The sequence below is a fragment of the Oncorhynchus mykiss genome, chromosome 11, assembly GCF_013265735.2.
Source record: "Oncorhynchus mykiss isolate Arlee chromosome 11, USDA_OmykA_1.1, whole genome shotgun sequence".
In the NCBI taxonomy this organism is placed as follows: Eukaryota; Metazoa; Chordata; class Actinopteri; order Salmoniformes; family Salmonidae; genus Oncorhynchus; species Oncorhynchus mykiss.
The window spans coordinates 26759956-26785340 of NC_048575.1; the positions used below are offsets into that span (position 1 = coordinate 26759956).

The following is a 25385-nucleotide window of genomic DNA, read 5'->3' on the forward strand; positions in this document are numbered from 1 at the left end:
CCCCTCAGTCAGTCCACTCAGCAATATGTATTATAGCAGTACTAGATGTCAGCAATTCTCCCAAGAACCTCTTGCAAAGTCATTTAAAAAAAGCATACAATGTCCATTAAAAAGAGGGTAACCAATAAGGGATATAGACTGAACATGACCCTAAAAGGAAACACATCACAAACCCATCCATACATGACAAATGTATCTGATAAGAAGAGGCTATTCCAGTGTTAGCTTTGGTAGAACGTTCATTATTCTCGTGCATGTCATAATATTCACTGTAATAGAATATGGGCGTATCTTAAACGCATGACGTCATATGGAATTTCCTGTGGAGGCGGGGCTTAGCTTCAGAGGAGAGTCCTGCGGACTAATTTTGAAAATAAAAATAAATTCACGCGGCCAGGGGAATATTCTAAATATATATATATATATATTACATTTGATATATATATATATTACATACGCCAACACTTTTTTTACAACTAAACAGCATTTTTCCCTTTCTCAATGAAGTAACTGAATAAGGAGTGACCCGCGGGGGAGTGAATTGACCGTGACTTTTCGCAGAGGAGAAAGCTGTTACCAACAAAGCAATTGCTGCTGTGTCTACGGTGTTTAGAGGATCACAACGGGGATTTTGAAGAGCATACATTTATTTACGTATGTTGCATCGGAAATAAATCACGCCGATAAGGTAAATATTTATATTTTAATAATTGTATGAATCCTGTTTTTCATCCGTTATTGATTTACTCTCCAATAAGTCTATGAATTTTCCACATGAGTGAAGGACTTTTATGATGGATATTTTAAGGACAGTTCGACATTTACTGGGGGGTGGTGGTGTCAAAAAAAAACACCCCTGTCTATAGAGGTCTTCCTGGATCCACCTGTACCCTGATACCCGGGACATGAGCGGGTCCAGATCCAGAATTATAAATATTGTCACAGGTCTGGATCGGATCTGATATGATTGTCATGGGTCTTGGGTATATATAATTTTAACTGACTTGTCCGGAAGGACCCATACACATTGGAATGCGACTGCCGCAGTAGAGAGGGAGTAGTGATCGATGGCTCTTTTTGAAAGGATCTTTTTGGTGAACGTCAAAACCGAATTGCATTTCCTTTGGCTCCCAGATTTGCATACTCTTACTACTGCTTTTAGGCTCCAACGTTTTTTCTGCAGATAAATGACAAAATAATTCCTTAAAGAGGGTGAATCCTCACTGCAGAAACAATAAACAGCGGGAAGAACGTGTCAATCTGGCCCACAGTGATATTTACAGTGTGTAAAAGTAATTTGCATGCTATCTAATCATTTGGTAAGGTAAAAATGTACATTGGAGATTTACATTTTTTTCATGGTTCTATGTAGATTTTTAAGCATTTTGAATAAAGAGCTGTTTGGGATCCAAATGAGCAAGGTCTTCTACGCAAACAAAGCCAAATGTTTCGGATCACCTAAAAGACTCAGAAGGCCCATGGCTAAGAGAGAGAGAGAAATAAATTGTATCATTTGTGATACTGCTCTTGCTTTTCAGGAAAGTGGCGCATGTACAGTTGAAGTCGGAAGTTTACATACAGCTTAGCCAAATACATTTAAAATCAGTGCTTCACAGTTGGGATGGTGTTCTTCAGCTTGCAAGCCTCCCTTTTTTTCCTCCAAACATAACGATGGTCATTATGGCCAAACAGTTCTATTTTTGTTTCGTCAGACCAGAGGACATTTCTCCAAAAAGTACGATCTTTGTCCCCATGTGCAGTAGCAAACCGGCTGTTTTTTTTATGGCGGTTTTGGAGCACTGGCTTCTTACTTGCTGAGTGGCCTTTCAGGTTATGTCAATATAGGACTCGTTTTACTGTGGATATAGATACTTCTGTACCTGTTTCCTCCAGCATCTTCACAAGGTCCTTTACTGTTGTTCTGGGATTGATTTGCACTTTTTGTACCAAAGTACGTTAATCTCTAGGAAACACAACGCTTCTCCTTCCTGAGCGGTATGATGGCTGCGTGGTCCCATGGTGCTTATACTTGCGTACTATTGTTTGTACAGATGAACGTGGTACTTTCAGGCGTTTGGAAATTGCTCCCAAGGATGAACCAGACTTGTGGAGGTCTACAATCTTTTTTCTGAGGTCTTGGACAATTTCTTTCATGATTTTCCCATGATGTCAAGCAAAGAGGCACTGAGATTGAAGGTAGTCATTGAAATACATCCACAGGTACACCTCCAATTGACTCAAATGATGTCAATTAGCCTATCAGTAGCTTCTAAAGCCATGACATCATTTTCTGGAATTTTCCAAGCTGTTTAAAGGCACAGTCAACTTAGTGTATGTAAACTTCTGACCCACTGGAATTATGATACAGTGAATTATAAATGAAATAATCTGTCTGTAAACAATTGTTGGAAAAATGACTTGTGTCATGCACAAAGTAGATGTCCTAACTGACTTGCCAACACTATAGTTTGTTATCAAGAAATTTGTGGAGTGGTTAAAAAACGAGTTTTAATGACTTCAAACTAAGTGTATGTAAACTTCCGACTTCAACTGTAGCTTGTTGTTGGCCAATCATAAGTCATCAAAGTGGCAGCAGGCTACAGCCGTGTGTGGCAAAAGATAGGAGATATCTAATCAACGGAAGATGGAATTAAAATGATTGAATTAAAAGTTAAAGGGGGAGAGGATAGGTTACAACGAACAAGAGCCAACAGGTAGGCTTCTACTCAATATTCTGAATGGAGTTGTTGTTTGTAAATGTGTAGCACGAGAAAGCACATGAGGCCTCAATTAGCCTAGCTAGCTAGCTTAACTAGCTTCTCTCAGTTTGATACAGTCAGGACAGGTACTACGTAATCATATTGGATGATGAATAACCCAGCTATGGCAGCTATTATTCTACTATAGTGTGAGTCGGCCTGGTTGTTTGCTGTCTCTCCCTCCCTTCTCCATGTCACTTACTCACAGTAGTAGCTGAAAACACAATATTTTTGGTTATGGGAAATATATTTCACAGCGGTTTAGACGGTACAATGATTCTCTACATCAGTAGTTCCCAAACTTTTTATAGTCCCATACCCCATCAAACATTCAACCTCCAACATCCAACCTCCGGGGGGGGGGGGGGGGGGGGTCATGACCTAAAGATAACATCAGGGCTAGGAGTGTCCCAAAGAACAACTCAGCCTCTCTCTTTCTCTCCCTCTCTCTCTCTCTCTCTCTCTCCCACCTGATAAAGTCAATGTCATTTTATTCGATCGCCCACCTATCCTGTCTGCTCACAAACACTGTAGCGTCTGGCTTGCAGACATCAATAGCTCTTTATAATGTCAATATCCAGGGAGAATCCAATATCCACAGCAGAAGTCGTCCCCCAGAATAAGTAATCCATTTATTCTCAGGGAAGATATAATGTGTGTGCGTTTTCAATAACCTTGTAAATACGGGCGTCCGAGTCAAGCTGACTTCTCGGTGTTGCTAGAGTTTAATTAAGGGGATAGAGCTGTGGGAGGGATGGAGGGAGAGGGGAAGGAGGGATGAGGAGAAGGGGGTAGGGCTAATTGAGGGAGAAGAGGAGGAGGTGTGTGTGTGTGTGTGTGGAGGTAGGAGACGGTAGGTGGGATACGCTATGTTGCGGAGTTACCAGCTGAATGGATGTGACCTTCAACGCCAGATAACAGTGGTTGAAGAGCTGGCTTCTCATCTGATTGACAGGAGACCCCACCCTGCCGTTCTGGGGTACGTCTGACACAGACCATATGTGTTCTTCTGTCCCTCTGTGGTGGAAGTGATGAATCGGCTGTTACTCAAACACATTGTTTGTACTGAACGGGGCGATTTGTGTAGAAAACAAGTAGTACAATGACTGCCTGTTACAACCATTATGTTACCCTGACCCACAACAAGGAGTAGTATGAGCCCGTAACAAAGAGAGGCCACAGATGATCACAGTGTGGTTATCAGGTTTTGTTTGTCAGTAAATCACTGTCTGCTCTAACTAGCACATCATGGAATTCCCTAAGGACTTTCCTCAACCGTGTGAGAGTGGAAAAATAAGAGCTCATAATTAGACCTCATCCTGATTATCACAAGATTATTCCAGTCTAATTATGAAATCATCTTGTGCTGATGTTAGGAATCAAATGTGCTCTATTGCAAAGTACAGTACCAGTCAAAAGTTTGGGCACACCTACTCATTCCAGGTTTTTCTTTATTTGTACTATTTTCTACATTGTAGAATAATAGTGAAGACATCAAAACCTGTGGCGGTCCTCATGAGAGCCAGTTTCACTATTTCATAGTGTTGATGTCTTCACTATTATTCTACAGTGAGTGGGTGTGTCCAAACGTTTGACTGGTACTGTATATGAATGAGATAACGCTATGTAAACATTATAGTCGTTGATTACTGTGTTTAGCACATAGGATTACATATAGTCTTGAATTATAGGATCTCTATGGTCAAGCCTATATCAGATTCAGTTTCAGTCTTTCAAAAGTCTCTGTTTTCGAGGATGGATTTGTCATTCTTTAAGTTGAAATTGCTTTTTGGTTTTGGTTAAACCTGCTCAGTAGTTTATATGGAGGTTTGCCCTCCCACTCCCCTCGACCCTCAGACTCAGAGGCACTTTGTGATTTCATGGCAACTCCACATCCAGGTCTAAAAACAGCATCAAAGCCACATACAGGAATGGGGTGGTTTAGGCTTTTCAAATTGTGCCCTATTCCCTATGTAGTGCACTGCTTTTGACCGGAGCCCGATAGGAGTGCCATTTGGGATGCAGCCTTAGTTTAGGTGACCTCTGCAATGCTACAAGAGGTTGGTGTTGAAAACGGGACAAACTCCTTATATTGTTGGTAAATAGTAGATTGGGATGATCTGAGGAGGCTGACAATGATGATTGTTTTTATTAGCAACTGTGAAGACAGCCGGCAAAAGAAAGTAACGAACACTACCGATCAAAAGTTTGGACACACCTACTCATTCAAGGGTTTTTCTTTATTTTTACTATGTTCTACATTGTAGAATAATAGTGAAGACATCAAAACTATGAAATAACACATGGAATCATGGAGTAACCCAAAAAGTGTTAAGCAAATTGAAATATACTTTATATTTGAGATTCTTCATAGTAGCCACCCTTTGCTTTGGTGACAGCTTTGCACACTCTTGGGGTTTTCTCAACCAACTTCATAAGCTAGTCACCTGGAATGCATTTCAATTAACATGTGTGCCTTGTTAAAAGTTATTGTGAACCCAACTGTGGTTTGTAACTACTATGATTTCCTGTTGTAGCCTATTCAATTGTAGACACTTTGTTACCACATTTCGAGTTTGAATCACTTATCAATTCATAATGAAAATTGATATCAGTAAAAACACCATTTGATAACTATTTGATAGGTTACTATGTGAACTTTCATTATCCTCCCTCATGAAAATAGAAACTATCTGAAAGATACTTTGTTGGTTTTTGGTAATGGAATTTCAAGGCACAAGGCAATGTTTGTTAAACTTACAGAATGCAGAAATAATGATCCAGAACTAAATGTAACAGTATAGCTTCCCGTCCCTGTAACGGTTTTCTTTATGAGAAGGAGAGTCGGACCAAAATGCGGCGTGTAGATTACGATCCATGTTTATTGTGACTATAGCAACACGAATCTAAATACAAACAGTGCAAAATAATAAACGTAAATGAACGTAACGAAAACCTAAACAGCCTATCTGGTGAAAAAACACATAGACAGGAACAATCACCCACAAACACACAGTGAAACCCAGGCTACCTAAATATGGTTCCCAATCAGAGACAATGACGAACACCTGCCTCTGACTGAGAACCATATCAGGCTGAACATAGAAATAGACAAACAAGACATGAAACATAGAATGCCCACTCAGATCACACCCTGACCAATCAAAACATAGAAAATACAAAGTAAACTATGGTCAGGGCGTGACAGTACCCCCCCCCCAAGGTGCGGACTCCGGCCGCAAAACCTGAACCTATAGGGGAGGGTCTGGGTGGGCATCTGTCCGCGGTGGCGGCTCTGGCGCTGGACGTGGACCCCACTCCATGACAGTTTTAATCCCCCTCCTAAACGTCCCTAAATAGGTTACCCACCACAATGATAACATGGGACAGAGGGACAGCTCGGGACAGAGGTAACTCGGGACAGATGGGTAGCTCAGCCCTGAGAGGAAGCTCAGCACTGAGAAGAAGCTCAGCACTGAGAGGAAGCTCAGGCAGGTAGTAGAAACTACCAGAACCTGGCTGGCTGGCGGTTTCAGCAGATCCTGGTCGACTAGCAGATCTGGAAGAATCTGGTCGACTGGCGGATCTGGGAGAATCTGGTCGACTGGTGGATCTGGGAGAATCTGGTCGACTGGCGGATCTGGAAGAGTCTGGTCGACTGGCGGATCTGGAAGAGTCTGGTCGACTGGCGGATCTGGAAGAGTCTGGTCGACTGGCGGATCTGGAAGAGTCTGGTCGACTGGCAGATCTGGAAGAGTCTGGTCGACTGGCAGATCTGGAAGAGTCTGGTTGACTGACAGCTCTGGCTGCTCCGTGCTGACTGGCTGCTCCATGCTGACTGGCAGCTCTGGCTGCTCCATGCTGACTGGCAGCTCTGGCTGCTCCATGCTGACTGGCTGCTCTGGCTGCTCCATGCTGACTGGCTGCTCCGGCTGCTCCATGCTGACTGACTGCTCCATGCTGACTGGCGGCCCTGGCTGCTCCATGCTGACTGGCGGCCCTGGCTGCTCCATGCTGACTGGCGGCCCTGGCTGCTCCATGCTGACTGGCGGCTCTGGCTGCTCCATGCAGACTGGCAGCTCTGGCGGCTCCTTGCAGACTGGCAGCTTTGGCGGCATCCTGCAGAAAGGCAGCTCTGGCGGCTCCTTGCAGACTGGCAGCTCCTTGCAGACTGGCAGCTCCATGCAGACTGGCAGCTCCATGCAGACTGGCAGCTCCATGCAGACTGGCAGCTCCTTACAGACTGGCAGCTCCTTGCAAACTGGCAGCTCCTTGCAAACTGGCAGCTCCTTGCAAACTGGCAGCTCCTTGCAAACTGGCAGCTCCTTGCAAACTGGCAGTTCCGAACAGGCGGGAGACTCCGGCAGCGCTGTAGAGGCGGAAAGCTCTGACAGCGCTAAACAGGCGGGAGACTCCGACAGCGCTGAAGAGGAGGGAGGCTCTGGCAGCACTGGACAGGCGAGGCGCACTGTAGGCCTGATGCGTGGTGCTGGCACTGGTGGTACTGGGCCGAGGACACGCACAGGAAGCCTGGTGCGGGGAGCTGCTACCGGAGGGCTGGGGTGTGGAGGTGGTACTGGAAAAACCGGACCGTGCAGGCGCACTGGAGCTCTTGAGCACCGAGCCTGCCCAACCTTACCTGGTTGAATACTCACGGTCGCCCTGCCAGTGCGGTGAGGTGGAATAGCCCGCACTGGACTATGCAGGCGAACCGGAGACACCGAGCGCAAGGCTGGTGCCATGTAAACCGGCCCAAGGAGACGCACTGGGGACCAGCTGCGTAGAGCCGGCTTCATGGCATTAGGCTCGACGCTCAATCTAGCCCGGCAGACACGCGGAGCTGGAATATACCGCACCGGGCTATGCACCCGCACTGGAGACACCGTGCGCACCACTGCATAACACGGTGCCTGTCCGGTCTCTCTAGCCCCCCGGTAAGCACAGGGAGTCTGCCCAGATCTCCTACCTGGCATAGCCATACTCCCTGTTAGCCCCCCCCCAAGAAATTTTTGGGGCTGCCTCTCAGGCTTCCATCCGCGTCGCCGTGCTGCCTTCTCATACCAGCGCCTCTCTGCTTTCACCGCCTCCATTCTTCGGTAACCTTCCTCGCACTGCTCCAGCGAATCCCAGGCGGGCTCCGGCACTCTCCCTGGGTCGGCCGCCCACCTGTCAATCTCCTCCCAAGTAGTATACTCCATACTGTACTCCTCCTTGGGCTGTTCCTGTTGTTTCTTCTCCCGCTGCACCTTAGTGCGGCTACACTCCCCTGGTTTAGCCCAGGGTCCTCTCCCGTCGAGGATTTCCTCCCATGTCCAGAAATCCTTATTGCGCTTCTCCTCGCGCTGCTCCTGCCTGTTGACACGCTGCTTGGTCCGTTGGTGGTGGGTGATTCTGTAACGGTTTTCTTTATGAGAAGGAGAGTCGGACCAAAATGCGGCGTGTAGATTACGATCCATGTTTATTGTGACTATAGCAACACGAATCTAAATACAAACAGTGCAAAATAATAAACGTAAATGAACGTAACGAAAACCTAAACAGCCTATCTGGTGAAAAAACACATAGACAGGAACAATCACCCACAAACACACAGTGAAACCCAGGCTACCTAAATATGGTTCCCAATCAGAGACAATGACGAACACCTGCCTCTGACTGAGAACCATATCAGGCTGAACATAGAAATAGACAAACAAGACATGAAACATAGAATGCCCACTCAGATCACACCCTGACCAATCAAAACATAGAAAATACAAAGTAAACTATGGTCAGGGCGTGACAGTCCCTCTCCTCGCCCCAATCTGGGTTCGAACCAGGGACCCTCCTCTTTCCCTAATGTATTTATCTATTTATTTCGCTCCTTTGCACCCCATTATTTCTATCTCTACTTTGCACATTCTTCCACTGCAAATCAACCATTCCAGTGTTTTACTTGCTATACTGTATTTACTTTTTTTTTGCCTTTACCTCCCTTATCTCACCTCACTTGCTCACATTGTATAGAGACTTATTTTTCTACTGTATTATTGACTGTATGTTTGTTTTACTCCATGTGTAACTGTGTGTTGTTGTATGTGTCGAACTGCTTTGCTTTATCTTGGCCAGGTCACAGTTGTAAATGAGAACTTGTTCTCAACTTGCCTACCTGGTTAAATAAAGGTAAAATAAAATATATTTGGGTTGATGTTTCTGGTAGATGTTTTCTAAGACCCCTTTTTCCATCTGTTTAACCAGGAATCAAAGTCTTTGCTTATTCTAAATTTTTGCGATGTAAAATGGTTCAACAATTTATATATGCCTTCACTTCTCAAAAAAATATAGACTCTTCGCTTCATTTGACACCCAATTTGACATGCTCCTTTTACATGCTCCTTTTACATGCTCCTTTTACATTTGACATGCTCCTTTTACATGCTCCTTTTACATGCTCCTTTTACATTTTACATGCTCCTTTTACATTTGACATGCTCCTTTTACATGCTCCTTTTACATGCTCCTTTTACATTTGACATGCTCCTTTTACATGCTCCTTTTACATGCTCCTTTTACATTTTACATGCTCCTTTTACATTTGACATGCTCCTTTTACATGCTCCTTTTACATGCTCCTTTTACATTTTACATGCTCCTTTTACATTTGACATGCTCCTTTTACATGCTCCTTTTACATGCTCCTTTTACATTTTACATGCTCCTTTTACATTTGACATGCTCCTTTTACATGCTCCTTTTACATTTGACATGCTCCTTTTACATGCTCCTTTTACATTTGACATGCTCCTTTTACATGCTCCTTTTACATTTGACATGCTCCTTTTACATGCTCCTTTTACATTTTACATGCTCCTTTTACATTTTACATGCTCCTTTTACATTTGACATGCTCCTTTTATATGCTCCTTTTACATGCTCCTTTTACATGCTCCTTTTACATTTTACATGCTCCTTTTACATGCTCCTTTTACATTTGACATGCTCCTTTTACATGCTCCTTTTACATGCTCCTTTTACATTTTACATGCTCCTTTTACATGCTCCTTTTACATTTGACATGCTCCTTTTACATGCTCCTTTTACATGCTCCTTTTACATTTGACATGCTCCTTTTACATGCTCCTTTTACATTTGACATGCTCCTTTTACATGCTCCTTTTACATGCTCCTTTTACATTTGACATGCTCCTTTTACATTTGACATGCTCCTTTTACATGCTCCTTTTACATGCTCATGCTCCTTTTACATTTGACATGCTCCTTTTATATGCTCCTTTTACATGCTCCTTTTACATGCTCCTTTTACATTTTACATGCTCCTTTTACATGCTCCTTTTACATTTGACATGCTCCTTTTACATGCTCCTTTTACATGCTCCTTTTACATTTTACAGGGTCCTTTTACATGCTCCTTTTACATTTGACATGCTCCTTTTACATGCTCCTTTTACATTTTACATGCTCCTTTTACATGGAAATGAATTTATTTCCCCAACGATCCCTGGAGAAAGTAGTGTAGTAATGACTGCTTACTGTTTGCTGCCTGCAGAGATTTCACCCTGCTGTTGGAGGGAGAAATGGAGGCCCTCTTGTTCAAGTGTTGAGCCTGCAACCTAATGCCAATTTTACAGCGTTAACCGGCCTAAAGGTGTCCACAGCTGACCGTATAAAGCTAATGACTGTAGCATTACAAGTCTGATTAGAACACTACTTTAACTTGGCTGTCAGGAGAAAGCCAAGCAGTAAGTCCTCAACCTAGACCTAATAGAGTGAGTTGAGTTTTCACATGGGCTGCGTTCTGTAGGCCTAACACTTGTACAAAACAGCTTGACAATGCACTTAGTGAAGGTATCTTTGCCCTCAAAGGCTCACGTAACACAGAACTTCTGTTATTACTGGTATTAGACAGCTTTAGTAAATGAGTCCGTAGCTCAACTGGGAGCACGGTAGTGGGCAGTTAGCAGACTTTCCTACAGCAGGCTGAGGGACCTCGTTAAAGCTCTGAGCGTCTGTTTTGATCCTACTCCAACACCAAGGCTCTGAGAGCCTGATCAATCACTTCTCACTGTAAATATTTACTTGTTATAATGGTCGTCTTTTTCGCTGTGATGTTTCTACTAGCTATCCAAGTTATTATCTACTAGCTATCCAAGTTATTATCTACTAGCTATCCAAGTTATTATCTACTAGCTAAGGATATGCAATGTTTGGTTGTGGTATCTCTGAATATGCTTGTTGCGGTATTGCCGTGTTTTCCCAGGCCTTAAATGATTTGGGATGGATAGATTTAAAGGAGCAGGTCAGACACAGTCAATCCACATAGACAATCATGTGGCGTTACTGGCTCCCCTGGCCTCCCTTCCTCCAGAGGCTCTCTCTCCTATAACCCTAAAACATAGCTGTTAACTCTTATGGTGTTGATTACCATAGGAGTCATCTCCCCTGCAGTCTCGATGCAGCTTCCACAGAGGCTGTTGGCTGTGTCTGCTACTCAGCCACTACTGAAGCTTTCTCCTCTCCACCTTAAAGCTTCGTGTGAGTGTGCGTGTGTGTGTACTAGCTTCCCTGGATTGCTACTCTCCTCTCCAGCGTCCACAGAGGCTGGCCTCCCTGCAGTTGTATCTCCACGTTATGCGCCGGCCTTAAAGGGGGATTTGGCCCGTTTCCAGGCAGCACGCCGGCTGGCTTCCTCTGTGATTGAGATGAGCTTCCTGTGTTCCAACAAAGGAAGGGCCAACTCAGCAAACCAACGCTTAGGGATACGACTCACTGTACTCCTGCCAGACCTGGGTTCAAATACTATTTGAAATCATTTTTAACATGCTTGACTGAGCTTGCCTGGCTTAATTAACCAATAGAATAGTATTTAATTAATTTCAAGTAGTATTTGAACCCAGGTCTGACTACCGCTGCTGCTGCCTGTCTGAACTCCAGCTCAGAGAGCAAGCCCCTAGGCTTATAGTATTCATCTCCCCTATTTTATCTCTCAGTGCAGCTGAACTCATTAATATCATAGCCCAGCTGTTCATCGGGTGAATCTGGGGTCGTGTGCAACAGGAAATATTTTGTATGGAAGTGATTGGTGGCCGTTAGCTAAGATTCATATTAAATGTCTCTCTCTTCCCCCTTGCCTGAATAATGCTCATAGGCCTAGTCTGTGAGACTGTTGATTATTATCTGAGTGTTAACCATGTGGATGAGTCAGAAATAGTTAGTTTTCAACACAGTGACAGCCATGTTTCACACTCACCCCATATTTGAGAATATATGATATATGATATATTGTGCTTTAAACCTGACTCATGAGTAGGGGGGGGGGGGGGGGGGGGGGGGACTTAAGGAAAGCTTTGACTATGTACAGACTCAGTGAGCATAGCCTTGCTATTAAGAAAGGCCGCCATAGGCAGACTTGACTCTCAAGAGAAGACAGGCTATGTGCACACGGCCCACAAAATTAGGTGGAAATTGAGCTGCACTTCCTCACCTCCTGCCAAATGTATGACCATATTAGAGACACATATTTCCCTCAGATTATACAGATCCACAAAGAATTAGAAAACAAACCCAAGTTTGATAAACTCCCATATCTACTGGGTGAAATACCACAGTGTGCCATCACAGCAGCAAGATTTGTGACCTGTTGCCACAAGAAAAGGGCCTAACCTATATTTGTTTATTTATTTTCCCTTTTGTACATCATTACAACACTGTACATATACATAATGACATTTTACATTTTTTAATTATTTTATTTTTTATTCTTTTGGAACTTTTGTAAGTGTGATATTTACAGTAAAAAATGTATTGTCTATTATCTATTTCCCTTGCTTTGACAATGTAAACATGTTTCCCATGCCAATAATGCCCTTAAATTGAATTGGAATTGAATTGAATTGAAATTGAATTGAGAGAGTGATTCATGAATTGAGAGAGTGATTCATAAATAGAGCAAGAAAGGGGAGGGAGAGAGATGACTTATCTTGCAACTGATTTATATTTCAGCATCATTTCAGTTGAGATGTATTTCCTGTTTGTCAGGGGTCTGCGACTGTAGTAAACCAGAGTGTTTTTCCTTTTCCATTCTCTATTGTCACAACAGGAGAATGAGGAAAGCACAACCCGAGTCTCTATACGCTTCCCAAATTGCCCTCTATTCCCTATATAGTGCACTACTTTTGACCAGTGCTCTGGTCAAAAGTAGTGCACTATATAGGGAATAGGGTGCCATTTGGGACGTAATCTCTCTCTCTCTCTCTCTCTCTCTCGCTCTCTCTCTGGAGCACTGTCATAGTGGAGTACTGCCAAGTTCTCTCTCTGTTTTACCCAGAAAAGCAGCTAGCTTAGCGTTTGTGATTGTAATGTTACTGTTGCTGCTGCTGCTAGGAAGTATTTGCTGACATGTAGATATTTCTAAAGGAAGGAAGCCCCTAAACAAATAAAGCCATTCACTCAGTTGTGACTAAGACCTGCGAGTGCAACTCAATCTGAATCTGATGCTCAGCCGTTTTAACAATCTACACTAGACAGGAAGAGATTGTTTAACCCATCTGACTTTATACACAGTTGGTCTGCGTTTTTATTTATTTAACCTTTATGTATTCAGGAAGTCCTATTGAGGTCAGAAGACCTCTTTATAATGGCGATCGGGCCAAGAGGGCAGCTCAATAAAAATAACAGGGAGAGTGGTCAGAGTGGGCTGTGTATTTTTAGAAGGAAATGGGTGGTTATCATGGGAAATTATTAGGTAGGGGGTAATGCTGGGTATTGACAGGGACCTCACGATACAAGATTATCACGATACTCAGGTGCCGATATGACAGAGGTACTCTAGAACTATTTGAGAAGGTCCGGTCACACAATTTTTCTAGGTGGCAAAGATCCGGATGGATAATGTCATTTATTGGCGTGGTAATGAACCCCCACCTCACAACCCATGCTCCCCCAAACTGTTCACACCCCTCTTGTTGATAGAGATTAAATGTTGCCGTTTCAGAGCAATTTTCCTGCATTTCTATGCATTCTTTCATGTCTTGTGTGTTTATATGATATTTAGAATTTTTCTGGTCCGTATTGACCCCGTTCTGGATCCGTTCCGTAGTCCGCCAGTTGAGTACGGAGGCAATATGATATGTATGTATTCAATTCTGTGATTTTATTGCTCCTCAATGTAACATATTGCTCACAATATGTCTGCTGCAGAGAGACACGAGAGAGCATGACGAGCAAAACGAGTTTTGATCCGTCTTGGAAATTAAAGTGCTGATAACAAATTTGAGTTTTGGTGCATGTAAAGCCAACTAGCTCAAAAACAATATTGTGATGTTGGCAAAACAATACGATATATCGTCAAAAATAATATTCCGATATGTAACTGTAACGATTTTTTTCTCTCTCTCATCACTGGTAGGATAGGGGGTGGGGAGGGAGGTTGTGGTAGAAGGGAGGGGGCATGAAAGCTGGTGCCTGTCCAAATATGGCAGCTCTACTCCGCTCAGGAACATCGCTGTTCCTGAGCTGTTAATGGTGCAGAAGGAGATGGCTGCCGTTTTACGATCCCATAACCAATTTTTCTATTGTATATGGGTTTTTTTGTTGCATTATTTGTAACTTTGTACATAATGTTTCTGCCACTGTGTTTTATGACCGAAAAGAGCTTCTAGATATCAGGACAGTGATTACTCACCCCGTACTGGAGGAATACTATTTCTTCAACGAGTCGGACAAGGCGTCATTTGCAGAAGAAAGAGACGGAGGTATCGAGGACGAAGGCCCGGTGCCTTGTAAGGACCCGACGCCGAGAGGGTCATCTACCTTTACCATCGGTCCTACTAGCCAACGTACAATCAATCAATAATAAAATAGACATATATCCTACCAATGGGACATTAAAAACTGTAATATGTTACGTTTCACCAGGTCGTGGCTGAACAACGACATGAATAGCATACAGCAGGCGGGTTTAAACTTTTTTGACGGGATAGAACAGCGGCCTCTGGTAAGACGAGGGGTGACGGTCTATGTATATTTATAAACAACAACTGGTGCACAAAATCTAAGTAAGTCTTGAGGTTTTGCTCGCCTGAAGTAGAGTATCTCATGATAAGCTGTAGACCACACTATTTACATAAGCAAACAGGAAAACGCTCATCCAGAGGTGGCATTCCTAGTGGCCGGGGACATTAATGCAGGGAAACTCAAATCCGTTTGACCTAATTTCTGCCAGCATGTCACATGTGCAACCAGAGGGGGAAAAAAATCTGGACTACCTTTACTCCACACACAGAGACACGTATAAAGCTCTCCCTCGCACTCCATTTGTCAAATCATTACAAGCAAAAACTAAAGCAGGAAGCACCAGTGACTTGGTCAGATGAAGCAGATGCTAAGGTACAGGACTGTTTTGCTAGCACAGACTGGAATATGTTCCAGGGTTCTTCCAATGGCATTGAGAAGTGCACCACATCCGTCACTGGCTTCATCAATAAGTGCATCGATGACGTCATCCCCACAGTGACTGTACATACATACCCCAACCAGAAGCCATGGATTACAGGCAACATTCGCACTGAGCTAAAGACTAGAGCTGCCGATTTCATGGAGTGGGATGCCCTCCGACGAACCATCCAACAGGCAGAGCTTCCCAGTGACACGAGCCTACAGACAAGCTAAATTCGTTCTATGCTAGCTTCGAGGCAAGTAACACTGAAGCATGCATGAGAGCATCAGCTGTTCCGGATGACTGTGTTATCATGCGCTCCGTAGCCGATGTGAGTAAGACCTTTAAACAGGTCAACATTCACAAGTCCGCAGGTCCAGATGGATTACCAGGACGTGTACTCCGAGCATGCGCTGACCAACTGGCAAGGGTCTTCGCTGACATTTTCAACCTGTCTCTGACTGAGTCTGTGTAATACCAGCATGTTTCAAGCAGACCACCATATTCCCTGTGCCCAAGAACACTAAGGTAACCTGCCTAATTGACTCCCGACCCGTAGCACTCACGTCTGTAGCCATGAAGTGCTTTGAAAGGCTGGTCATGGCTCACATCAACACCATTATCCCAGAAACCCTAGACCCGCTCCAATTTGCCTACTGCCCCAACAGATCCACAGATAATGCATTCTCTATTGCACTGAACACTGCCCTTTCCCACCTGGACAAAAGTGGGAGGTCAGAGACCTGGCCATGTGTGGCAGGACAACAAACTCTCCCTCAATGTGATCAAGACAAAGGAGATGATTGTGGATTACAGGAAAAGGAGGACCGAGCACGCCCCCATTCTCATCCAAGGGGCTTTAGTGGAGCAGGTTGAGAGCTTCAAGTTCCTTGGTGTCCACATCACCAACAAACTATCATGGTCCTAACACACTAAAACAGTTGTGAGGGCACGACAAAGCCTATTCCCCCTCAGGAGACTGAAAAGATTTGGCATGGGTCCCCCTTTCAGGGTGTGTTGGGGGTTTCAGGGTGTGTGTGTGTGTGGGGGGGGGGGGTTCAGGGTGTGTGTGTGTGTGGGGGGGGGGGGGGGGTTCAGGGTGTGTGTGTTTGACAGTATATCCTATCACCTGGAGGGTTTTAAGGAATCTGCACTGTGCTGTCTACAGACCAGTGATCTATGTCTAATTTTGGACATAGTTTAGGTTTACTGAAGATCTCAGATTTATGTTGCCCTCCAAAAGGGGAAATACTTGAGAAATTTGGTTGTTTAGTCAAGTTACCATATCAGTCTCAGTCCCTCCCTCCAGCCCATTGGCCCTGTGCTGCATATCTGCCCAGTGAAAGATCTGGCCAGAAGATACTAATTCTTAAGTTATGTGTACGGTTCTCATCTTCAATAAGGGGTTGGACAGTACCAGTGTGTTGGTCTACATATCGTTCTGTCCACTAGTCCCTTTCCCTCTGACAGTGGAGGACTTGAAGAACATTCCTGTCACCAGCTGCTAAGCTTCATAGAATAGAAGCAGCCCTTTTGTTTTTCTAACTTGACCCCTCGCTGGCATTTTACAGGCATAGTTTCACACATAATGGTTCCCTGGAACTCTGTGCTGGGCCAACAGAGGCTGTGGTTTTGGTTCTGTCCAGAGATCACAGATGTTTATTCCATCTGGGACAAAGGGTTTGCAGGGCCGTTTGTACAAATCGTTGTTGAATTTCACACAACTACTTTGCAGGAGCTTTTTAGCTAAAGCAAAAAAACAACTCATCAATAACTGAATTATAGTCAGTCCGTCAGTCAGTCAGAGGCCCTAGTCCACCTGATCTAATCTGGGAGTTGAAGACTGGCTGTCTGTCCTGCTAGGCTCTATATAGAACATGATGGGACACACACACACACACTAGGTAACAAGGAATGCTTCACTCAACACCATACAGTACTAACTGACAGAACTTTTTTCTCAACATGTACTGTGCTGAGAATGCACCAGCACTCTTTCTTACATATATTGTTTTACAAAACATACTCATACAAGCGACAACATTCAGACGTGCACAGCACCCTCAGGGCAGTAACTGTGTAGTGTTAGCTGTCATTGATAGGCCAGGGGTATATATTTTGGTCATTTGACATCTTCCCACCACTGTAAAATGGGGGAGAATTCCTCTTGAGCTTCCTCATCACTAGCCCTTCTATCCTTAATGTTAACCATGTGCATTGATGTTTGGACAGCATGCTGGTGATTAACAGTTCTGTGTTGGATGGATGGCCTCAGTAGAGAGACAATGCAGAGGATTGTCCTGTAGGCTACCAGCTGAAGTCTGCATCCCAAAGGAATAGGATGCATCCCTACTAAACTCGCTAGGGTTGGTCTGTTGTACTGAGAAAGGAAGTTTCTAGTAAATTCTCCACATTGGTGCACTCTCAACCCCCTTCTCCACCTTAAGGGACTGTGTCATGGATGCTGTGCTTATCTCTTCTCCGTCAGCATAATAGCATTGTCCCTTCACCCATTTCAATCAATCAATCAATCAAATGTATTTATAAAGCCCAATGTCACAAAGTGCTATACAGAAACCCAGCCTAAAACCCCAAACAGCAAGCAATGCAGATGTAGAAGCACGGTGGCTAGGAAAAACTCCCTAGAAAGGCAGAAACCTAGAGAGGAACCAGGCTCTGAGAGGTGGCTGTGCCGGGTTGAGATTATAACAGTACATGGCCAAAATGTTCAAACGTTCAATGATGATTAGCAGTGGTTGTCAGTTGGATTATCATTGCCGAGCATTCAGAGTTAGAGACAGCAGGTGCGGTAGAGAGAGAGTCAAAAACAGCAGGCCCGGGACAAGGTAGCACGTCCGGTGAACCGGTCAGGGTTCCAAAGCCGCAGGCATAACAGTTGAAACTGGATCAGCAGCACGACCAGGTGGACTGGGGACAGCAAGGAGTCATCAGGCCAGGTTGTCCTGAGGCATGGTCCCAGGGCTCAGGTCCTCCGGGAGGGGAGAGGGAGAGAATTAAAGGGAGCATACTTAAATTCATAAAGGACAAGACAGGAGAAATACTCCAGATATAACAGACTGACCCTAGCCCCCTGACACAAACTATTGCAGCATAAATACTGGAGGCTGAGACAGGAGGAGTTGGGAGACACTGTGACCCCGTCCTACAATGGCCTCAGACAGGGCCAACCAGGCAGGCCATAACCCCACCCACTTTGCCAAAGCACAGCCATTAGAGGGATATCTTCAATCCACCAACTTACTACCCTGAGATAACAGCTTCTGTTAAAGCTGTACCATTAAATAGAGTTGAAACATTGAGGCTGATTTCTTTCCAGGCTATCTGTAAAAGGCCTGGTTATAATGGGAGGTAATAAACTATCTGATGGCAGGGAGGCAGAGGTCTGCTATTCTCAGTGTGTCACAGGATAACAGCCAGGAGCTAATTCAATAAAACAACCTCCTCTCACATGGCATTCTTCTTCCTTCACTAGCCTGCAGTCCCCCCCCCCCCCCCTCCCCTCTCTCTCTCTCTCTCTCTCTCTCTCTCTCTCTCTCTCTCTCTCTCTCTCTCTCTCTCTCTCTCTCTCTCTCTCTCTCTCTCTCTCTCTCTCTCTCTCTCTCTCTCTCTCTCTCTCTCTCTCTCTCATTACCTCCTTCTCCATCACCCTCCCTCCTTCCCTCCCTACCTCCCTCCTGTAAATAGCCGAGCTAGGCTCTATAGGGTCAAAAGTCTTCCTGCAATGTATATCGATCCCCATCCGGTACACACACACAACCTTTGATGACTCAGGTCAATGAATCATTCTCCGTTTTACACTCAGTCCCCAGCTCAACCCTCCTTAACGACAGGGAGACTAAATACACTCTGACTTCCCTGGCTAAACGGACCATTAGAGAACCACAGCTTACGTGGGACCATAAGGAGAGTGATGGCCCATGTCATGAGTTAATACAGTTACTGATTATATCTATAATATGTAGGCGTCCAGACCATGTGACCATCTGACCAGGAAGAACTCTGGGCCCAAAGGCTATATCTGTGATGTGGTAAGGTTGGACCCAGGTGCAGAGAAGAGGCCAGACGAGGAATCAGTGGTTAAGGATAAACACACCTCTTCTAACAAGGACACAATTATGAAATAATAAGAGACACCTGAGTCCATTAAAAGTCTCTAGGGTGCCTCCCAGATGGCGCAGTGGTCTAAGACACTGCATCGCAGTGCTAGCTGTGCCACCAGAGATTCTGGGTTCGAGCCGAGGCTCTGTCGCAGCCGGCCGCGACCGGGAGGCCCATGGGGTGGCGCACAATTGGGCCCAGCGTCGTCCGGGTTAGGGAGTGTTTGGCTGGCAGGGATATCCTTTTCTAATCGCGCACTAGCGACTCCTGTGTCGGGCCAGGCACAGTGCATGCTGACCCACATTGGTGCGGGCTGGCTTCCGGTTTGGATGTGCATTGTGTCAAGAAGCAATGAGGCTAGGTAGGGTTGTGTTTCGGAGGACGCATGGCTCTCAACCTTCGCCTCTCCCGAGACTGTATGGGAGTTGCAGCGATGAGACAAGACAGTAACTACTACCAATTGGTTACCACGAAATTGGGGAGAAACAAGGGGTAAAAAAAATATCTTGGGCGGTCAGGAGAAACCAACGACAGTAGCGGAGCAGGCGACATCATCGAATGAACGCCTCATCTGATGGCACCCCTGCTTCAGCCTCTTGTTCAGGAACCGGGGGGTCCTGGTAAGTCCGTGTAGTTGAAAGACATGGATAATCATGAGATCAGGGGTCTCCTTCGCTGAAGGCAACTTGGGTAAGGCGATGAAATGGACTGCCTTGAAGAACCGATCGACGACCACCAGGATAGTGGTAAGCCCTTGAGATGGAGGTAACCCTGTGATAAAGTCTACAGACAGATGAGACTAGGGCCGGCTGGGGATGGTTGGAGCAACCCGACCGGTCGCTGACGTGAAGATTTGCTTTAAGAACAGATGGAACAGGCTGCAACAAAGGATCTCATATCCTCCATCATGTTGGGCCACCAGAATTTCTGCCTCAGGAACTCCAGTGTCCGATTAACCCCTGGATGCCCAGTTAATTTAGATGAGTAGCGCTAGCCAGGATTACCCTACATTGGTTCCTCCTTTAAAAGTTGTGAGCTTGCACCATGGGACTTAGAAGTACCCAGCGTCATGGCTTCATTACTCCAGACCACCACAAGGGGTCGTTAGAGCACTCATTATGCATTTGGGTCCCAAGGTTTTTACATGACCAATCAGAGTGGTTCCAATGACGAACTTTGACACGAGCCACCCTTGCCTTGTAGCGTTCTACAAAGATGGACAAGAAAACATTACGGTGGAACCAGATGTAAGTTGTCATAATGAGTTCATCAAAAAATGTACAATTGAGGAATATGTTAGTTAACGTAGAGACAAACTTAATGCATGTTTTTTGGTCAGAGTTCATTTATGAAAATTGCTATTTAGCAAGCCAGCCAGCTAGCGTTAGGAGAATGAATTTGTAATTCATGTTTCTTTTAGGGACTCCTGAGAACCGGCACTCCTGGGGCGGCAGGGTAGCCTAGTGGTTAGAGTGTTGGACTAGTAGAAGGTTGCAAGTTCAAGCCCCCGTGCTGACAAGGTACAAATCTGTCGTTCTGCCCCTGAACAGGCAGTTAACCCACTGTTCCTAGGCCGTCATTGAAAATAAGAATTTGTTCTTGACTGACTTGCCTAGTTAAATAAATGTTTTTTAAAAAAAAGCTGTTGTTTTGTGAAACAGTGGATGTTAACAATCTAACTAGCTAAAGCATTTACTGCAAATTGAATGTACAATTGTGTCAGCTTTCCTTGCAATGCAGCTGAAGTAACAGAGCTAACTATTTACTTTCTTATTGTGTAGTGGAAGATAAAACTGTATGCCCATCTATGAACCTCAGCTATCATAGTCGTATCAACGTCAAATCTGAATGATATTAATGAAGCCTATGATAGAGTAGAATATAATGACTTTGTGTCAAGGATGCAACTCCTATATACACACACGTACTGTAGATATTACCACACATGAGATTCCCACATTGTAGCCTGTACATTGAATATATTCACTGATCATGTACTCTTCCTTGGCAAGTAAAGGTGCGATTCAGGTATGAATCTCAGACATTCTTTTTCAGTCATCAAACTCCATTATTTGAATGATGCTGTGCCTGCATTACAATTATATAGTGTTTAACACTCCTGCTCCTGGGACGTCAATGATTACACATTAACTATGCAATAGACTAGAAACATGATTGATTTGTAATTCATATATATACAGAAAAACTCTGCATATCTAACGCCATCTGTTAGAATCTGAGGACACAGGATAGATTGTATTACAATGAGATACTTCATTTCAACCAGTGGAGAATGTGAAACGCTTTATTGAAAAAGTTCATTATCCAGGTGTTATAAATACATTATTATGATAATTGTAATATTATAAATACAAGTTCAATCTGTACTTCAATGCACATATGGTGTGCATTATAAAATGAGGAAGACCGTCAAGGTGGGGAGAGAGGTGTAGAAGACAGAAAGGGAAAGGTAAGAACAGCAGCAGACAGCATAGGATTCATGAATTACAGTGCTACCCTAATATTCTCTCAGTTCATCAAAATTGTGGTGTCTCCTAACCAACCGTGGGACCCCTGTTGGCCCGAAGGTTATCTTAAGAGCAGGTGAGGTGGCGATGACGGGACTGGCTTCCTCTCTCACATCAAAACATACCTGCAGACGAGTGACAGAGAGAGCATGATTAAGCCCCTTTTATTTTAATTTATTCTTATTTCAATGTAAAGCATCTTTAATACTTCCTGTTGACCCGACCAAGTGACATCTCACCTATGATCATGATGTGCCCTCTGCCAGCCTGTTCAGATGCAAAAGGGGTTCACCAAAACAGCTCATATAACCTAAAGGATTTAGGGAGAAGGATGAAGTGAAGAAGAGAGGCTGTTATTGTGTGTGGTCTCATCTGGTGTCCACACTAAGTGGCTACAGAGTACTTTATGCTGAAAAACAAACACATGCGGATAAACAATAGAAGATACTGTATGTGACGCAGACACCTATTGGAGTGTACCTGAAACATTTAAATATAGGGGGCTGTGTGTCTCAGCACTTGGTTATTGCAAGGCTAACCCCCAGGGAAATCATGACTTGGCAGCAACAGAGTCCAGTGAAAATGGCTGTGTTCATGTGGTGTAAATCTGAAAATTAGCAGCTGACAACTTAAAGGTCTATTAATTAAATGCATGTAAGACAGGTTCCATGTACAACAAGACAGGCATAGATGGAGAAAAACACAGAACACTTTAATTACCTCTGGTTATGGATACTTTTGCCAGCAATAAAGCTTCCACGGCCTGTTCCTCGGACAGTGAACATCTGGCAATATCTACAGTTTCGACCATTTTCGAGTGCCCGCTTTGACTTCCTTTGTCGGGAAAAAAAAAAAGTTGCTTTCAGAACAATTATTTTTAATTAAAAAATAAGTTTTACTCGACAAAAAGAAACAAATGTACCTCCATAGCATATAATAATTTGCCTGTGAATAACCATACCTTCATATAAACGTGCTACTGTATGCAGAATTCTTGACACACAACCGAAGATACTGCCATATCCTGCCAGCACACCCACAAGAGAGCCACTCACGAGCAGAATGATGAGGGCTAATAGCTGAACAATAGACTATTCAACCTTTACTAAAGAATCGTCTAATAGCTGAGCTAGGTGTGAAACCCCCCCCCCCCCCCCCCCCCCCCCTATCACAGACCAGATGGGTAGCTTGCTACTCAATGTAATAAAGTAATGACTTTTCAAATAAGTTGCCTTTACAAGTTTTATGTTGGCTGACAATTTGTTAGCTACACTGTCCTTTACGAACCACATAGCATATCATTAAGCTTTCAGAACCGGTATGTTAGCTAGCTACCTAACGTGAGTAGTTATACAGCAAACTTGGCAGTATATTAACTATAGGCTATCTAACTACCCAAAATATATTGACTTGATTATTCTCATCTTTCTTAGCTTAGCTAAATGGTAGTCGTTGTGCTCTCTCAATGGACATTCGGGTGCTTTTATAAATTCGCTCTGGCTATCTATAGGCTGGACAATAGAACTAGTTCAAATTCACCCAAGGCTGAAAAACGGCTTAAAAGAACGTTGGCTAAACTGGAACACTATTACGAGCCCAAAGCAAATTGATGGAATCGAACGTTCTGTTTTGACTGGAATGATGCTTAAAATTCCATAAAAAAATGTATCCCTTTTTATTTTACCACTACAATCTGTTCGTCGGAAAAAACTGGAAACAAACTACTTGTGTAGAAAGTAAACATCCACACCTCGATGGTGTCAACTGTGCTTATGTCCACGTAATGAAAAAGTATGGAGAATTATTATTTTTAGACCATTTCTGGTCTACCGATCGATGACAAACGAGCTCGCTGCCCGTACTTACATAATTACAAAGAGGAGATTATTCTCCGGATTCAAATGGTGCCCGTGTAACAGTTTTGCTTCCGCCCCTTTCCTTGCCCCTACCTGGGCTCGAACCAGGGACCCTCTGCACAGACAACAGCCACCCTCGAGGCATCGTTACCCATCGCTCCACCAAAGCCGCGGCCCTTCGAGAGCAAGTGGAACAACTACTCAGGGTTTCAGAGCGAGTGACGTCACCGATTGAAACACTATTAGTCTTGTGCTGATGGTTGTCCTAGTGGAGGGTTGCGGGTAGTAACAGATGGTGACTGGTTAGCTGGGAGGTAACTGCACTGCTCGTCAGGGTCTCCCCCTGTCCTGGCGAGCCCGGATGTTTCCTGTCAGCTCTGGGCAGGTAGCACGGAGATGGCAGAGACAGCGGCCTTCACTCATTTGACTGGCACGCTCCTGTGGACTCAGACGTGTGCGACCCAGCTGCATGGGATCCTTTATGCTGGGCTCAGTGGGCTTTGGGAGCTCAGGAAACCGGAATGCTGGAGTGGTGTCAAAAGGGCGCTGTTGTCAAACCTGATTACTCAAGGTTCTCTCCCAGTTCCCGAGCGGCCAGTTCATCTCTGATGGAGTTAGACAGACCCTGGTGGAAAGCGGTAACCAGTGCCTCAGTATTCCACCCACTCTCGCTGGCGAGGGTGTGAAACTCAATTGCGAAGTCAGCCACTGGTCTGGCCAATTAGCGAATGTTGAACAGTCGGCTGGCCGCTTCTTGTCTGCCGACTTGTTGGTTAAAGACTCGTCGCAGCTTGGCAGTGAAGGCTCCTAATGGATCTGCAAGATGGTGGCTGCTGTTGCCACGCTGCCGTTGCCCACGCCAGGGCCTTGCCCGAGAGTAGAGAGATGATATAGGCGATCATGGCCCGATCGGTTTGGAACGAGGAGGACTGTGGCTCGAACACCAGAGAACACTGTGTGAGGAACCCCTTGCATCCTCCCGGGTGGCCGTTATACCGCTCGGGGTCTGGCGTCCTGGGTTCCCAGTGCAGGTTCCCTGGAGTAACCACCAGGCAACATCTGTAACACTGGGCATTGGCTCCTCCTGGGGTGGGGGCATGCCATGGTTGGAGGGACTCAGCAAGTGCCCGAAGTGTCCCGGAGATATGGGAGAGCTGTTCTTGCTGCCGTCCTGACAGTGCTCCTTGGTGAGCTACCACTTTCCAGATCTGGGGGATCTCTGCTGGGTCCATGTTGTGGCAGAAACTTGCTGTGACGTGGTAAGGTTGGACCCAGGTGCAGAGAAGAGACCAGACAAGGAATCAGTGGTTAAGGATAAACATAATATTTTACTGAGATACGGTAGCCACATTATCACAGCACACTTGAAAAAACAACAAACGCCAAGTCTCAAACGCACTCAAACACACACAGCAAACAATTCAAGTTTCTACAAAGGACTGCAGAAAACACACCTCTTTTAAAGGGACACAATCATGAAATTATAAGACATATAAAAGTCTCTAGGGCGGAAGCATGACAATATCAGTTAACTGGTCCTTTTTGTCAAGGGAAGGAATAATGAATGCATTAGATCGCCAAGCCTCATGCATTCTATGGTACTACAAATGTAAATACATTCACAAAACCAAATGCCTTCTGTGGTACTGAAATGTAAACAAAAACACAGTATTCACCTCCACCTTTACTG

At 44.6% G+C, this 25385-nt stretch overlaps 1 protein-coding gene and 1 long non-coding RNA gene across 2 annotated transcripts in view; one reads left to right on the plus strand and one right to left on the minus strand.

Moving 5' to 3' along the window:
• Positions 1–361: 361 nt before the first annotated feature.
• The window catches only part of LOC110535543 (integrin beta-1), a 49648-nt gene continuing 24624 nt past the window's right edge, over positions 362–25385 (plus strand). Inside the window, exon 1 of the mRNA XM_021620606.2 lies at positions 362–688. The gene's annotated coding sequence lies outside the window, so the exon portion shown is untranslated. The remainder of the gene's footprint in view (positions 689–25385) is intronic.
• LOC118937341 lies at positions 21656–23827 on the minus strand. The gene is made up of 4 exons (XR_005034609.1): positions 23706–23827; positions 22560–22673; positions 22079–22149; positions 21656–21964 (listed from the first exon to the last, which is right to left on the minus strand). It is a non-coding gene; the product is annotated as an uncharacterized LOC118937341 (long non-coding RNA).